This window comes from Rhamphochromis longiceps, linkage group LG7 (assembly GCF_057381845.1).
Source record: "Rhamphochromis longiceps isolate RC_006_pf linkage group LG7, R_longiceps_female_GT1.1, whole genome shotgun sequence".
Taxonomy (NCBI): domain Eukaryota; kingdom Metazoa; phylum Chordata; class Actinopteri; order Cichliformes; family Cichlidae; genus Rhamphochromis; species Rhamphochromis longiceps.
The window spans coordinates 23,416,589-23,433,412 of record NC_140563.1 but is presented as its reverse complement, the minus strand read 5'-3'; the positions used below and the strand labels follow the sequence as shown (position 1 = coordinate 23,433,412).

Sequence of the window (16,824 nt, the reverse complement as noted above, 5' to 3'; positions counted from 1 at the left end):
TTCACAATGGAACAATAGAGAGTGTGTTTTGATGTGCCTTGGCCTTGAGTCGTTGCACTCCTTTTCAGCTTTGTCTTCGACAAACTAAAGTGTGAAAAATATGGAGGGTGGGTGGACAGCCTACTTTTAAGCAAGCAAGCGAAGTCTACACGGCCATCTGCTCGCACCAGAATTTTCTTTTAATCAAGGCTGCAGCCCCACAAGAAGCAGACTCCCTCTCACTCCCACAATTTAGCATCTTGTATTAAGTGGGAACAGAACACTCAGCATAAGATGATAGCTACATCAAATCCAAGTTGAAATCCAAGAGTGGCTTTGGTGCCATAAACAGATGCTCCATTTGACAAATTAGTCAGAGATTTGCTGTTGGACGCTCAATGCTGATGCTTTTCCTGAGCAGCTTCCTTTTTATTTTTAGATTCTTTTTCTAACTTTGTCACAAACACACTTTATGTTAGAGTTTTACTGAAATTCATTAAAAATGTGAATCAGATTCTTCGAATACACATTAAAGCGGAATATAATGCATTTAAAACATAAGTATCTATGAATACACATTCAGAAGACCAAGTACTTTATTGCAGTGTTTCCCAACCACTGTGCCACGGCACATAGGTGTGCTTTGAGAAATGATCAGGTGTGCCATGCAAGATTATCTGGTTCCACCTGATTAGTGCTCTAAACGATCGGCGTAACGGGCAGAACAATTACATTCTCTTCCACTAGAGGGCAGTACAGCTACCTGCTCTAATTAAATGGGTTGCCAACTGACAGTAAAACAGAAGAAGACTAAGAAGAAATTACATAATAGTCATGCTGTGAGCTGACACAGCACATAATAGCGATAGATAAATATTTGAAAATAAAAAGTAATCAATCTGATCTGGGTCCTGGAGAAAATTCCGACCCAGATCAAGGCCCTAGTATGCGTAGTGGTCAGAAGAAAGCAAAAAATGGGATATTGGGGACAACCTGAGCCAATTCTGCTATACCTGGTGCGCGGGGAAAAATTATCAATATGCTTTTTGTGATATTTTTGTTTGGTGCTGTGTGCCATGGCTCCAAAAAGTTGGGAAACACTGCTTTATTGTACATTTGGTGGTACAATAGCTTGCTACTGCGGCAGTACCCTCGTATGGACCTTCTTATTGTGGTAGGACCATTGTACCCTTAACAAAGAGTAAAAGTTTGTACTTTTGTGGTTTGTCCTTTACAGACACCAGTCTTCAACTTTTAGTGGCACTTTTCTATGTTCATGTAAAGCTACAAAAACTGACATTTAAAAAAATGCATTCATTCATACACAGTGGTTTTCACGTCTACCTAGCACCTATAGCACATTTTTAGCTCATTTTTGTAAACACAAAGACAGCATGGAGACAGCTACATCTTTTCCTTCCCATTGCAGATAACCTGAGAAGGGTAAACCTGTGTTTGTTAGTTTGTTTTGTATAAAATATGATTATAAATTAATTCAAACATTAACAGATAAAACAATAAACAGGTTAGTGTGGAGCAGGGAAATTATTTTACTGCTATTGTTAAATAATAAATATAATCTGCAGCATGGATATTGCATTCAGGGGTTGAACAGTGTGTGTCTTTCAGAAAGGCTAAAAGTCACAGGCTGACAGGAAACAGGCTTGCAGAGAGTTTGCAGAAGCAGGAAGTTATTTTGAGCAGCAGGCTAAGACGAGGCTTTAACAATGTAACAGATAGCTTTAAGATGGCCTTAAGATGTTTATGATGATGTTAATTTTGTATTTCAGGTGCAGTTATGACTATTTTATACACAATGCATATCTGTGCTTATTAAAGAGTTGGAGCTCGGTCAATTAATTGGGGGTTGGAAGCTTTGTTCGGCGCGATGTCCGGACAATCTATTGTGCAAGTGACTTGGAGCCATAGAAGGAATTGCAATACATGCTTACAAAACACTTATATATCAGGTCATTTTATATTAAGGTTTTAGTAGAGGTTCTTGGTTAAAACATTTATTTAGTAGAAGACATACACATAGTCTCAGTGAGCCTCTGTCCTGGTGAAAGGTCAGAAGTGCAACAGGTGAATTGAGAAAGAGCATGTGAGGTCGTGACACACACACATGAGTTAGATTTATTTAGAGGAGAGATTAGTCATGTCTCGGCAAGAAAGAGGAACAATTCACTTTAAGACAAGAACGGAAAGTACCAGCCATGAAAATAGAAGATGATCTTCTGGGTTAAAAGTCATTGTGGTGTTGATCTGATCTATGTATAAAATGTATCTGTGACGCATGAAGGGGCGTCAGTAAATCAAACCCTGATGCTATAAAATATCTGTTTATGCTTTGATTAAGTCGAAGACTACTTGCTGTCGGCGTACAGAGTATCTTCCCACACGTGTGTAGTCATTAAAATCATTGTTTGACCAAGACCTTCTGGACCAAGGGTGGTTTGTACTCTCCCCTCAATTTTGAACCTTAACATTAGGATAACCCTTTAATGGCCAGCACCCCTGTGGGTACACAGTACCGTACTTGTATTGTTTAATTCAATCCAATTCAATTTTATTTTATTTATACAGCGCCAAATCACAACAACAGTCGCCTCAAGGCGCTTTATATTGTAGGGTAGACCCTACAATAATACATACAGAGAAAAACCCAACAATCGTATGACCCCCCTATGAGCAAGCACTTTGGCGACAGTGGGAAAGAAAAACTCCCTTTAACAGGAAGAAACCTCCAGCAGAACCAGACTCAGGGAGGGGCGGAGCCATCTGTCGCTTCTTTGGTGTTACGTAACGAAACACTTACCAGACACTTTGTCTTTCTAGAACAGGAACAATGTGCTATAAACATTCCTCAAATATTTTGGTTCATATTGACATGATAGCATCACACAGCTGCAGATTTGTTGGCTATACATCCATGATAAGAGCCATACATACATCACATCCCATAGGCGCTCTATTGAACTGAGTTCTGGTTACTGCAAAGATAATCTGAGTAGAAAGAACAAAATGTCATGTTCAAGAGCAGCGGTCCCCAACCTTTTCTGCGCCACGGACCGGTTTATGCCTGACAATATTTTCACGGACCGGCCTTCAAGCTGTCGCGGATAAATACAACAAAATAAAACTAGTACCGGTACCGAAAAAAAGAAGATTTATTCATAACACACATGAAAAGACCGAGGAAAACCGAGTTAACGATAAAAATGATAACAAAATAACGCTGAAAACCAATAAAAACCCTGAAAACCATACATTTCACACCTGAGCCTCAACTCTCGCGGCCTGGTACCAAACGACTCACGGACCGGTACCGGTCCGAGGCCCGGGGGTTGGGGACCGCTGTTCAAGAGGATAATTTGAGTGTTATGACAAGCTGTGTTGACAGCCTTCAGAAGATGGTACACTGTAGTCAAAAAAGAGATGGACATGGCCAGCAACAATACCCAGGCATTGTTGTGCCTGTCTGAATTTTAGCTGCAGTTCCCTGATGTTAGCTAACAGGGGTGGCACCTGGTGTGGTTTTCGGCTGCTGTAGCCTATCAGCTTCAAGGTTTGACTTCAAGGTTCAAGGTTTACATTCAGAGCTCTTCTGCATTCCTTGGTTGCAACAAGTGGTTATTTGAATTACTCTTGCCTTCGAAGCACTCTGGCCAAGCTTCTTTGACCTCTGACAATAACAAGGGATTTTCAGCTGGTGCCAGCCAGTGGATATTTTTTCTCACATTGTGTGGGAAATACCAGCAGATAAGCAGTGTTTAAAATACTCAGACCAACCCGTCTGGTACCAACAGTCATGCTCCATTCAAAGTCACTTAAATCTCCTTTCTTCCACATTCTAATTCTTGGTTTGAACTTCAGTAAGATGTCTTGATCATGTCAACATGCCTAAATGCATTGAATTGCTGCAATTGGCTGATTAGATATGAGCGGTTGAACAGGTGTACCTAAAACGTCTGCTGTTACAGAGATGCTCAATAATGAGAGTGTTCTGTCTGAACACATACGCAATGTTTTGGGAAAAAAACCTGTTCATCAGAGAAAATGCTGTTTGTGAAAGTCTAATGCTCAAGTCTGACTGAACATGCAGTCCTTAGTCTCTAATGGACAGACACTTCATTGGAGTGTGCGTGGGTGAAAGAGCATTATAGTCTTTTAAATGATAAAAATAAAATGTGTCACCTTATATTTGTTTCTTTTCTGCTCTGTTTCTTTTTTCTTTCAGGCTGTCTTATTGTTGTGATTAAATCTGCCCCATGCCAGCCCAGAGAGCGAACACAGGGGACAAGCAGCACACAACCTGACCACATCAGCAGGCAGGTACTGGTTTTGTATTCTAACTCTTGTAGTTTCTTTTTAATGGTGCTTCAGGGTTCAGTATGTGAATGATTTTTTTCCACAATGTTGTCAAGTTTGTTGTAATCACACATTTTAATTGTTGCCACAAATGTGACTCTTGTCATCAGAACAGCACAGGCACTGCTAATCATTCTGTGTCATCATTTCTTCGAATGTGATAATTCGCAGCTGTAATTGTATGCAAAATCTGTGAATACTGTTTGTTCTGGAATTGGGCTGTGAGTCAGAAGTCTAAAGAAAACAAGCAGAATAACACTTTGATTTTTACAAACCCTTGAATGCTTATCAGTTCTGACCTACCTGAGGCAAAAGGAGATGTGTTGAGAACTCAGATCCTGTGAGAACATTTTTCTGTTAATATCATTTTATTTGTATTTTGAAGCATTGAAGAAGAGCATTTAGTTCTTTCAGGTTATGACAGTTTTTCTGGTTAATGTAACTAAAAGCAAAACTAGGTGTAAAAAAACATTTTAGTTATATGAAAAAATATAAACAGAGGACGTGTCCTTGGTTTTGATCTTTTGCCAATTTGTCAGTTGCCTGTCGTTGCCTCCACTTAAAATTTTGCCAATGACAAAGACTTTCTTTATTATAATAACTAAAAAAGATACATATGGTTGATGCTGCTCTTGCAAGCCACTTTGCAACCCAGCTTTACCACAGCACCTCTATTTCATGTTATTTCAGACTTGATCAGTGCCATTTCCAGTTGACTGTGAAGGCTGCTCTGTTCTTTGCCCCTGCTCTCCCTCCTTTTTAGACTTTCCAGGTAAAGCTTGCAGAATGACAGGGAATTCCTAGAACAGAGCTATACCAAATATAACTGCAGATGAAATAATAGTCCCATTTTCTCTAAATGACTGCAAATTTAACAGTTAAACAGGCTCTACTGGTTTATACCTCAGAGTTACGTAAATGCGGGTTAAAGGTTCATCGAAATTGATGCGTCTGAATCTAAATAGCATGTGTTCAACTTCCAAGCTCTATTTCTCAGCAACACCAACCAAAACTACTACCCTATATGATAAACACCCACAAATGTTTGTGTCCAGTAAAAGGGAGACTTTAACATGCATAAAGATTGTTGGTGCTGATCGGGTGTATGCAATTGCTTCAGGGTGTGACCTTAATCTTTGCCTTTCCTGGAAGGAAAGTATGTAGGAGATTTATGATGCACTTATAATCTAACTTGTATATCTAAATAAAACTCTTTTTCTTTCATGCTGAGAGTTGGACGAAATGATTGACAATAAAGATGAAGCTGCAATCAGCTTAGCTTAGTATAAAAACTTGAGATTGAAGAACAGATAACCCGCTGTAAGCTTTGAAGCTTTATTTTCCCCCAAACAATTTTTTTTTTTTTTGGTTGGGTTTCAGTTAAGCTGCTTTTGACTCCTCCCTCGTCACAAAGGGTTGCTACAACAGGTAGCTCTGCATGTTTGATTTAGCACTTTTACACCAGATACCCTTCCTGATGCAACCACAATGAGTATTTGTGTCTCCAGCTAGAATCAAACAGCAACCTTTTGTTTGCCAAGGAAGGTTTCAGACATGTCAGGTATCAGTAAATACTATTAATTCTCTGTTGCTGACTCTTTCAGATTGAGAGAAGGTTATGATATTGTCGACACCAACACTATGGTCCAGAGTTCTTCTGAAGTAGACATTAAATTGTAAATGTATTTATTTGCTGAATTACGTAGTACTTTGGCAAATAACTTACAGCATTAACTGTATTACTCTGGGTCAATTCACGTGTACGATGACGTTTGATATTCTCCACAGGTTGCTTTGCTGTAGCTTCTAATATACTAAACCATGTGGATGATTGATTAATGGTCACATTCAGTCCTTGTTTTAGTTTTCTTTCAGCTTAAGTGTTGATCGGTGCTAAGCGATTCCTGATAAAAAAAATCAATAAAATGGGACACAGGGATGAATTAAAAAATACTTTTATTAACATGCAGCATGCATGTTTGCAAGGACAGGCATCCTGAAAACATTTAATTGGAGAACCATAGACCATAAAGTCTGTAAGTAATAGTTCATCAAACTATCCACATATTGAAGTGGAACAGACCAATTATTAATTATTTAAGGGTAAAGCTGGTATAGCTTTCCTGACTATTCTCAGATTAAGACAGTAACCAACCAAGAACTGACTGCTAACACAGCTTCTGTCTGTAACCAAAGCTTGATACATCATATTTATGTGGAACTGCATGGAACTTCACTGTTGTCCCGAAACTATTAAAAACTCATCCACATGTCATTAAGAGATATCTTCCTTCATTACCATAAATACATATCCTCCTGCCAAAAATGCTTCTCTTGGAAGAATACACTTAAATTAAAATTTCACAGGTCTACACTACCCAGTATGTTACAGTCTTCTGGGGTTTTTTTAAATACAGAAACTATATATTTTGTGAGTCTTGCACGAATTTCCTTATTTTTATATAAAAATGGGAAATATGTGCAGTTATTTACTGAAGCATGTGGAAGCATTTTGTACAGTTCTAACAAGCTTGAAAGTCGATGTGTTCTGAACACCTTTCTTCTTCAACACAGTCTGAACTCTCTCAGGCAAGCTTTTCTGTGATATCATTAAGTAGTCCTGACGAATAGTTCTCCGGGCTTCTTGGAGGACATTCCAAAGCTCTTTAAAAGCTGTGTTTTGTTCTGTTCTCTGCTGAGAAGATCCCACACTGCTTCAGTAACGTTGAGATCCAGCTCTGGGAAGCTGATCTGTAACTGATAATGTCGTAGTGTGTGCTTTTCCTATCCAAGTATGCACGTGATAACTTGAGAACAATGCGACGTCGGATTTTTAAATTCATACCACAAGTGCATCTGCTGGGAGGCTGAGGGGTAGAACTGGACGCTTCTGTATTTTTGCTGTTTCTGAAGGACATGACATTTGGATAATTTTCATTTGCTGTAATTTTTCTTAGGCTTCCCACTGCTTCTTTGTACTCAGATTGTCCAGTTTCCCTATTATTTTTACACAGTGCACACAATGATAGACATATCTAGTTTTGTTGATGCAAAAATATTATTTTATGTCACACTGTGTTATCCTTGACAATTTTCAAAGATTGAGCTAAAGAAATATGAACATGTTTTTGGCTGCTAGTAACAAGTCCCTTGTTAGTTCCTTGCCGGTGCATCCCCTGGTGCCTTTGTCCATCCATCCATTCGCTTCCGCTTATCCTTTTCAGGGTCGCGGGGGGTGCTGGCGCCTATCCCAGTTGTCTTAGGGCGAGAGGCAGAGTACACCCTAGTGATGGGATTTCTGGCTCTTTTTAGAGAACCGGGTCTTTCGGCTCGGCTCACTAAAAAGAGCTGGCTCTTTCGGCTCCAAACAGGCTCTTCAGGTTGTTTTGTTGCTTTAATTAATTTATTATTAACAATAATATAAAATTATGCACAAAATGAATTACTAATGTAAAAAAAAAAGTGGTTTTATTTATATATGTTTATATATAAATATATACGGTGGCCCCTAGAGACAAAGCACGTACAAACTCCAAAAAGCACGTACAAATTCAAAAACACATTTCTAGCGTTAACTGAACTTCCTAAACAGAGCTACCTAGATCACACAGTGGTGTGCGGATCGATACTGAAATATCGATTCTTCCGATACCAGCAATTTATGTTCTAGAATCGATTCTCATATTATAATATCGATATTTTAGTACTCTAGGGTAAATTTGTAGTTTTTCCATTAAAATGAACGCAGTGGAAAGAAACTATATTCGGATCGTCTAATTTGGAAGGAACTACTTCCTCTTACGCCTTTCATAGTCATGTGCGAAATACGGCTGTATAAATGTGTCGCAGCCCCTGGTGTGCGCACTCACAACAATGGCTGAGCGCAAACAGAGTCCTGTGTGGACGCGTTTTACCTCCACAAACAGCCCAGACACGGTTTGTGATATATGTGGCAAGACAGTGAGGTGTTGTGGCAACACCACTGACCTCGTCAAACACCTTGGAGTAAATCACATTACAGAATATGATAAGCTTATGTTGAGGTGAACTGAAGAGGAGGAGAGGGACGGGTGCTGCTAGGGCGAGACAGACGTCTCTCGCAGACGCACAACGTCAGTTTTTTTTTAAATTTCTATATGATTATTCTGCATTATTAAGCAATAAAAACAAGTTGTCTGATGTCCTCTAATCATTATGAAGCAATATGGTTATGTTATTATTACAATTACATAATACAATTACATATTGTATTATGAAATGCAATGAAACATTAAGTTTTTGTACAGAGTATCGGTATCGGATCAGTATCACCAATACCACCCTGAATTTTACTTGGTATCGGATCGGAAAGGAAATCAGTGATATCGCACATCACTAGTTGTTGTCCCTGGCTCTCTTTCTCTCTCTCTCTCCCTCTGGCTCTGTTCCTGTGCTACTGAGTGTAACTACCGCCCCTCCCCCCTCTTCCCAGCGCAAAGCACAAGGCTCGCATGCTGGGTGAAGCGGAAAAAAGTGCGAGAGAGAGGGTGAGAGAAAGAAGAAAAAAACCCCCACGGCTCGCGATAAGGAGCCGGCTCGCGTCGTTCACGTCAAAGAGCCGGCTCTAAGAGCCGTTTCGTTCGCACCACATCACTAGTCCACCCTGGACAGGTCGCTAGTCTGTCGCAGAGCTAACACATAGACAGAGACAACCATTCACTGTCTTCTCATTCACTTCAGCAAACACACCTATGGGCAATTTAGTGTTAACCTAATTAAGTGTTTCCAATTAACCTATCCCCACTAACTGCATGTCTTTGGACTGTGGGAGGAAGCCAGAGTACCCAGGGAGAACATGCTGACTCCGCACAGAAAGACCCCGGCCTGATGGTGGAATTGAGCTCAGGACCTTCTTGTGAGGCCACCATGCCAGTGTGCCTTTGTTTTTCTGTAATAATTCATAGGTTAGTGTTAAATATCTTAACAGACAAGAAATAAAATCATCTTCTGAACTTTTGGAAGCAAAATATGAAGAAATGAGAGTTGTCTCATGATTTTTGCACAGTACTATATGTATTATCCTGTATGTCCCTGCACATCATTAGGTGTGGAGTCCAAAGTCCATTTAGAGTTGAAGTTAGGTTGGGAAATGAAAAAAATAACTCGGTGCAAAAGTGCCAAAAACTGCAGTTACTCTGATGGTCATGTGAGGCTGGCTCCAAAAGTGAATGTATCCCTCCAAATTCCCATCTCTGATATTTAGCCATGAGCAAACTCTAACCCTTTTGTGACTTCAAGAAGGAATAAGGCAGTGCCGCACCACTTAATAATATATTAAACTGTCAGCCTAAGAAAATAGATTTCAGTCCAAAACCTTAAACGATCATAATTAAAATGATATAAAACTGATTCATCTTTTGCTAAAATTAATTCTTCATTTTTGGGAGTTCTTTCATATTTCAGTAAGAAACGCTGGTGCGTATTTCTCCTCGTTGCAGGTTTGTTTAGAAGGCTTTGATTACAAAATCTGCCCCGAGTCTGACTGAACTTTTATCCTGAAGTAAGATAAGGGTCAAAGGGAAACCAGGCATCGTCAATAATACGTTTGTTGTCTCTGTCAGATTAGCTCTTTTATTTCGGTTGTGTTTTAAAGGCGTTTGGTCTGCCTCCCTCTAACTTTTGACAACTTAGAAGAGGAAGGCTTATTGTAGTCCCACAAGGCTTAATTATCCCTCCATCTGATAACAACCTGGTAAGAGAGGAGGTCGGCCAGAATGAGAACAGGAACCAAGGGAGGGGTGGGGGGTAGGATTAATGTAGATTGTCTGATATTACCTGGCCTCTGATCAAAAGACTGTGTTGGCAGGCGGAGCACATAATCCTCTTGATTTCGCCTGTCAGTGCCAAAAACTTCTGGTACTGTGTAGCTCAGTGGGTAGGGCAAGACATTACTGACCAGCCAATGGGAACTCTGCCATATCGTTTCCATAAACACATATCTTAAAGCATGAATCATATTAAATATTTCATCAAAATGCACAGGTAAGTACTGACCTCACAGCCCTAGAGCAGAGTGATTTTTTTTTCCTGTCATTTTTGTTTTTATAAATATTGACAAATTTTCGTATGATAGTACTAAGAGTTTTGTGGCATTTTAATATATCCATCCATTCTCACATTTTACTCGCTCTCTGTTGTATTATCTGTGGATCTTTGTGTCCAGAGAGAAAGCAATTTTGAGCAAATTTTCATCTTTAGTCATCATCTTTTTTTTCTCTTCTGAAGTGCATCTCTCTTGCAATAAGATGCAATAAGATGAAATATTATTAGAATGGTTTTTTTTTCAACTCAAGGACATTTTCTCAAAAAAAAAAAGGAAAAATAGACAAAAAAGTGATGTTTAAAAAAGAGAGCAGCTCAAAAGACACTGACAAAAGAAATGATGATTAAGATTATTATGATGTGTAGCATTATATATAATAGTAGCAGCTTTAGTCTAAACATACAAAAACCACCATATGCATATCTATGTATCTGTCTATGTCATATATGCTTAATGCTAAGCTTACTGTGCAGTCACACACATCAATATGTCCTCTACAGAAAACAAAGAAGAACTTGCAAACAATCTATCAAGTGCAGATCCTGATGCCACATTCTGATGGACAATGTTTCTTTTAAAGCCCATTTTTTTGTATAGATCTGTGCTTTTGGCTTCCTTTAAAAGACGTTTTGTGCATAATCTAGTTTGAAAATAGAATCTATCCTTTGAAAGAGCTGTCCTAATGCTAAACTGCTTAATGGATAGAAAAAGCAGCAATTTGACTTACCTACAAAGAAAGTACCTAAAAGAAATCTACCCATATTTTGCAACATTACCAACCATGGTTAGTTACTATATCATGATAATTGATTTTTCTGACATTTGTCCCTATTCACTTTAAGAAACTTTCCCACAGTGGATTCACCTCCATGCTGAAGGTTACATTTTAGAGATGATCTCAATTGATGATATATGATTATATCAGATAGGAGGAGAGGAGAGCCGAGCGTCCATGTCTAATGATTCAAATAGCCGCTTTCACCTCTGTTGGGAAAAGTAATTATGAGAAAGTCACGTGAGGCTGAAAAAGGGAATGTGGATGAGGACAAGATCAGTGAAATGCACCATTCATCTTTTGCAAAATAATTTTTTTGCTGAAAAATTGCGACATTTGTTGACAAGAAATTGTTTTGCATGCAAAGCAATAATTTAAAAGTCTAAAAAAGGGACGTTGATTATAAGAGGAACATAAAAGAAGAGATGAGAAGAGTTCGATTCAATTGTGTGCAAAGATAAAAATTTAAAAAGTGCAAACTCATTGGAGTATGTAGGGCAGCGGTCCCCAAACCCCGGGCCTCGGGGTTTGGGGACCGCTGCCCAAACCCCGGTCCCATGTTTCATTGCACCATAGGTGCAATGAAACATTGCAGTGCAATGAAACACTGCAATGTTTCATTGCATTTCATAATACAATATGTAATTGTATTACGACCGTGAGTCGTTTGGTACCAGGCCGCGAGAGTTGAGGCTCAGGTGTGAAATGTATGGTTTTCAGGGGGTTTATCGGTTTTCAGCGTTATTTTGTTATCGTTTTTATCGTTAACTCGATTTTCCTTGGTCTTTTCACGTGTGTTATGAATAAATTTTCTTTTTTTCGGTACCGGTACTAGTTTTACTTTGTTGTATTTGCAATGTAGCTTGCCATCACCAGTGTGTGAATGTGTGTGTGAATGGGTGGATGACTGGATATGTAAAGCGCTTTGGGGTCCTTAGGGACTAGTAAAGCGCTATATAAATACAGGCCATTTACCATTTATTTATCCGCGACACCTTAAAGGCCGGTCCATGAAAATATTGTCGGGCATAAACTGGTCTGTGGCGCAAAAAAGGGTGGGGACCGCTGATGTAGGGGACACTGGGGTAGCATGTCCTATACAGTAGATCTGGAAATAACAAAGCGTTGTATGATGCAACACAAAGAAGGAACATTGCCAAAGTCTCCATTATTAAATAACTGTGAGCTGCTCTGTACAAACCTCAAAAATTTTAAGTTACATGACCTGTTAAACTGTTCACAGATACATGCATCAAAAGTTGGTTCAAGGAAATAAACTTGCAACCTTTGCTCATTTGTTAGAAGTGCTGCCATTGCTGTGCCTCACGTTTTATTCACCAAATAGAACCGCGTCACAAGTGTCAGAAGTCCAATTGTTATTCTAAGCAATGACAGACCTTCTCTGCATCAAATCATAGCAAGACTCAAGGTTTCTGTGGAGGTGAGGCAATTCACTTTAAAACACTGTGAGGAAACTGGAACATTTGTTTCCCAAACACGATCAGGCAGGCTGAAAGTGCCCACACTGTCAGAGGATCCAGACATTTAGCTGTATTGGCAGAGAGACGGAGAAGCAATTTGATCACAGATGATGTGAAAAATGCTTAATTTACCCTTGTTAAGGGACTTCTTACAGATAATGTAAATAAAGAAGAAGAGTCAGAAGAAGGCTGTCCAGCAGAGGAGTCAGGAGTCTCCAAACCGCTTCTTGTGGAAGGAAACAAGGTCAGATTGGCGAGGTAGTCTGAGACTAACATTTCACTGTGATTGACTGAAAAAGGTTTTAGATTTTAGGTTAGTTTTAGATTACTGGCAGTAACAGAGAGGTGTGTGTAAGTGTTATCTACACTGAAACGAGTGGGGAGAATATTCAACATTATGGCTATCATAATTTAGACCCCTGCAGTGAATCGACATCTTCCTGACCAAGGAGCATTACGGTCCTTGGAGTCATACTATTCTGACTGGTTTATATATTTATTTATGAGTATCCATGTCTTAGACCAACGTGCGCTGACTGTCATGGAATAAAAAAGCAGCCACAAAAAAATCCGTCAGTCAGATTTTTCCTACAGAAGCCAATATAAATGAATGATAAGCAATGATAATGCTGTTCATAATGAGCAAATTAGTTACTTAACAGTTCAGTAATCACTGAGTGGGCCATAAATTTGAAGCCAGAAGGACAATCAGATGGAAGCTTATCAATCCTCCATGTATATCAGCACCCTGCTGAACTGTGAAGAGCACACGAGTCAAACACATGGTCTGTGACATGTGTTCGACGGTGTTTCAGATCAGGGATTATTACGTTAATTAGCATGGATATGCTCTTCAAAAACTGAAACCCGTCAGTGATTGGATCAGATAAGCATTTGACATTCAGAGCTTGCTTTTACCCCTCTCTTTGCAAATCCCAGGGAGGATTTCATAACAGACGCCTGCCTGCTACTGAGCTGTCAAATTCTATTTTCTTCTTTACCATTTTTACTGTCTGCAGTAGTGCTGTGCTGTGTATCAGTGTTAAGTTGTTGTAGAGTAGTGCCATTATGTTTTCCAGCTGAATATCGAGTAGTATTTCTAGACTGTATATAAAAGATGAATATAGCCTCTGGGTCTGAAAAGTGAAGCCAAAGGGGAGCTTCTTTAAACCTGCATTCTTCCTAATAACCAGCAGAGGGCGACTTGTTTGGTTTCAGAAAGTTTGTGTACGGAAGTCAAGTGTCCTTTTGTCTTAGTTTCTGTTGGATTCTTGCCTTTTCACTACTTTACACCTATGACTTAGTGAAACCCCGTCAGCCTGAGTGATCTTTGTCCTCACCATCCTCTGTATTTTCAAACTGTGGATCTGATTGTGATGTGCTGTTTATCTTGCAACCTCTTAATCACAAGTCATTAGTCAATGGCCAATACCTTCTTTCTGAGTCTTTGAATTAACATATTTTAATAATGGTAATTCTCTTAGTATTACCCAAAAATGAGTGACAGAGCCCATAATGTCATCAGAACATTTTTCATTAAGGTTAGAGTCAATTCCTGTTTTCCCACAGACAGGATCAGATGTCTTTTTGCAGCCACAGGTATCACCTGCTGGTGGTTCATCTTATATATTATCTGGAGATGTAAGTGAACTTCAATGTCTCTTTTTGTGCTCTATGTCCAAGTCTCCTTCCTTTATTCACTGCACATCACTTTGTGATCAACAATTGCTTTCTATTCTGGATATTCCAGGCTCTGGCATTGTAGGTAACCCTTGTTTATTTTGAACTCTATCATGTTATTCAGCGATAGTTTTTCTGTGTTTTCTACATTTTTGACAGGGTTATATTGTCTGAAACAGAACACAACAAATTTTCACTCTACTAAAATTATAGTTGAGTGATTTTTGCAAATATGAGCACGCTGCCAGTCCCCTGACTACATAGAAAACAAAAATTTTGACAATTTAACAAACAGTGCCACAAAAGAAAACATCATTGAGTAAAAATACATAAAAAAAAATCTGGTGCTGTTAGGGCTCTCTCACTCAGACCAGAAAATGGGTTAGTGACCCCCTGGCAATCACAGTTGGCTCGGGAAAAAAACATTCCCCAATCAGTTGGTAAATGGTTGCTGGAATTCCCTGGCTGCTGATACAGTACGTAAAACTGGTCACAAAAAGGGTGCTGCACCAAAAACCTCTTTGTAATTGGTTTAGGTGTTGGCAGGTTGCCATGGTTGGTTGTTGCATAGACGATGCAAGCTTGTCTGCAAGCACTTGCCAACTACTTACCAAGTGGTAAGGAGATGTTTATAGATATGTTGTCATCTTCCAGGCAAACTGTGGGGAACCACAGCAACCTGACAGTGACCTCCATACGCCTGTTTGCAACCAACTTCAACTAGTAATAACCAACAGCCAGTCACCAACCAGCTGAGGAATACACATTTTTTTCTAGAAACCATGACTGCCAGGGGGGTAGCCGACCCTACCGGCTCAAAAATTATTAGCTCCTCCTCTTCAGCAAAATATTTAGTCAATATGATAACCTTTGAACATTAGAAACTTTCAGCATTCATTCAATTTGATTGCAACAAGCACCAGCATCTGGACAGTTGGTAGTGCACTGCAAGTAGTGCAAGCTTAGGTAAGGCCACAGCTGTTCTAACTAAAACAAATAATTCCTTATTCGAGGAAGACATTTTGAGATGTCACGGTAGGAAGACCACATGTGTAAATTAACAATAACAGATTCTTAACGGTTTAGGGTTGTTTAAAAAACAACTTAAAGGACATTTTTTTAATCCTTAAGATTTATTTAACACTTTAAATAATAAGTATGATCAAATACTTTTTAACAAAAGAGAAATTCTTGGTAAAATGACTACATAAGTGATGTAAAGGAAGATTTACTTCTCATTCCAGTGCCCTTACAACTCGTACTTTTCGCCATCTATCTTGAGTCATTTCAGAAGAGAAAAACAGTAAAAGGCTCTTGAATTCTCAGAGTGAAAAGCTGCTGTCCATCTTCTTTTTTCCCCCCAACTGTCATATGTAGACAAATAAAAGTATGCTGGCTTCTTTCATTCTATTATTCTGTTACCCTTGACTTCATTGAGTAAAACAGCCCTTAAGGGCATTTTAAAAGTAGAAGCATAAAGCAGAAATGCACTCAGCATCTAACTTTAAGTGTGCCAAACTGCAATTTGAAATGAACTTTACACAACTAACCAGATATATTCTTTGCTTACAATAAAATAGTGATTTTTCTTTTTTACTTTGGCCCTCCAGTATGTGAAATAAATTTGAGAAATGATTCTAGTTTGCATGTAAGTGACTGAGGGGGCCTTTGGGCTATTTTTAATCTGAAAAATATGTCCTGCGCTAAATTGGTCAGTCTGTTTCTCTTATTCATATTTCCGCCACAGTTGGCCCACTGGTGTGGCAATGATGATGGAAATTTTTATATATACTTTTTAACATTATAAGCTTTCATTGTATTGTAATTTTTCACTTTTAATGCAGTAAACTTCCTGACAGAACTAGAGTAGAAAGATTTATGGCTACAGACAGTCATTGATAGATGCTTATTGCCCAAAGATAGATATATCGATACATGAGGACTCTTTTAAGAGCTGGCCGCCCAGCCAATCTGAGCAATCAGGGTAGAAGGTATTTAGTCAGCGGGGTGACTGAGGACCTGAAAGCACTCCTGCATTAGTCTGTGGAGAGAGGCAATCCTTCCAAAAGGAAAACATTTTATGTAGCACTCCACCAATATTTGTGTCTTTGTGGTAGAGTGGCTAGATGGAAGCCACTCCTCAGTAAAAGGCAGATAACAGCCAGCCTGGAGATTGCCAAAAGGCACCTGAAGGACTCTCGGACAATGAGACACAACATTTTCTGGTCTGAAGAAACAAAGATTGAACTCTTTTTCCTAAATGCCAAGTATCTTGTCTGGAAGAAACCAGGCACAACTCATCACCTGTCCAATACCATTTCTACGTTAAAGCATTGTGTGGAGATGTTTGTCAGTAGCAGGAACTGGGACACTGACTAGTCAAGGTTAAGGGAAAGATGAATGTAGCAATGTACAAAGATATCCTTGATGATGTCCTGCTCCAGTGCGCTCTAGAC

General features: G+C 39.2%; 1 protein-coding gene across 1 annotated transcript in view; it reads left to right on the top strand.

Annotated features, from left to right (window-relative positions):
* Nucleotides 1–4,216: 4,216 nt before the first annotated feature.
* The window catches only part of LOC146665329 (alpha-1,3-mannosyl-glycoprotein 4-beta-N-acetylglucosaminyltransferase C-like), a 77,267-nt gene continuing 64,659 nt past the window's right edge, over nt 4,217–16,824 (top strand). The window contains exon 1 of the mRNA XM_085411129.1: nt 4,217–4,314. The gene's annotated coding sequence lies outside the window, so the exon portion shown is untranslated. The remainder of the gene's footprint in view (nt 4,315–16,824) is intronic.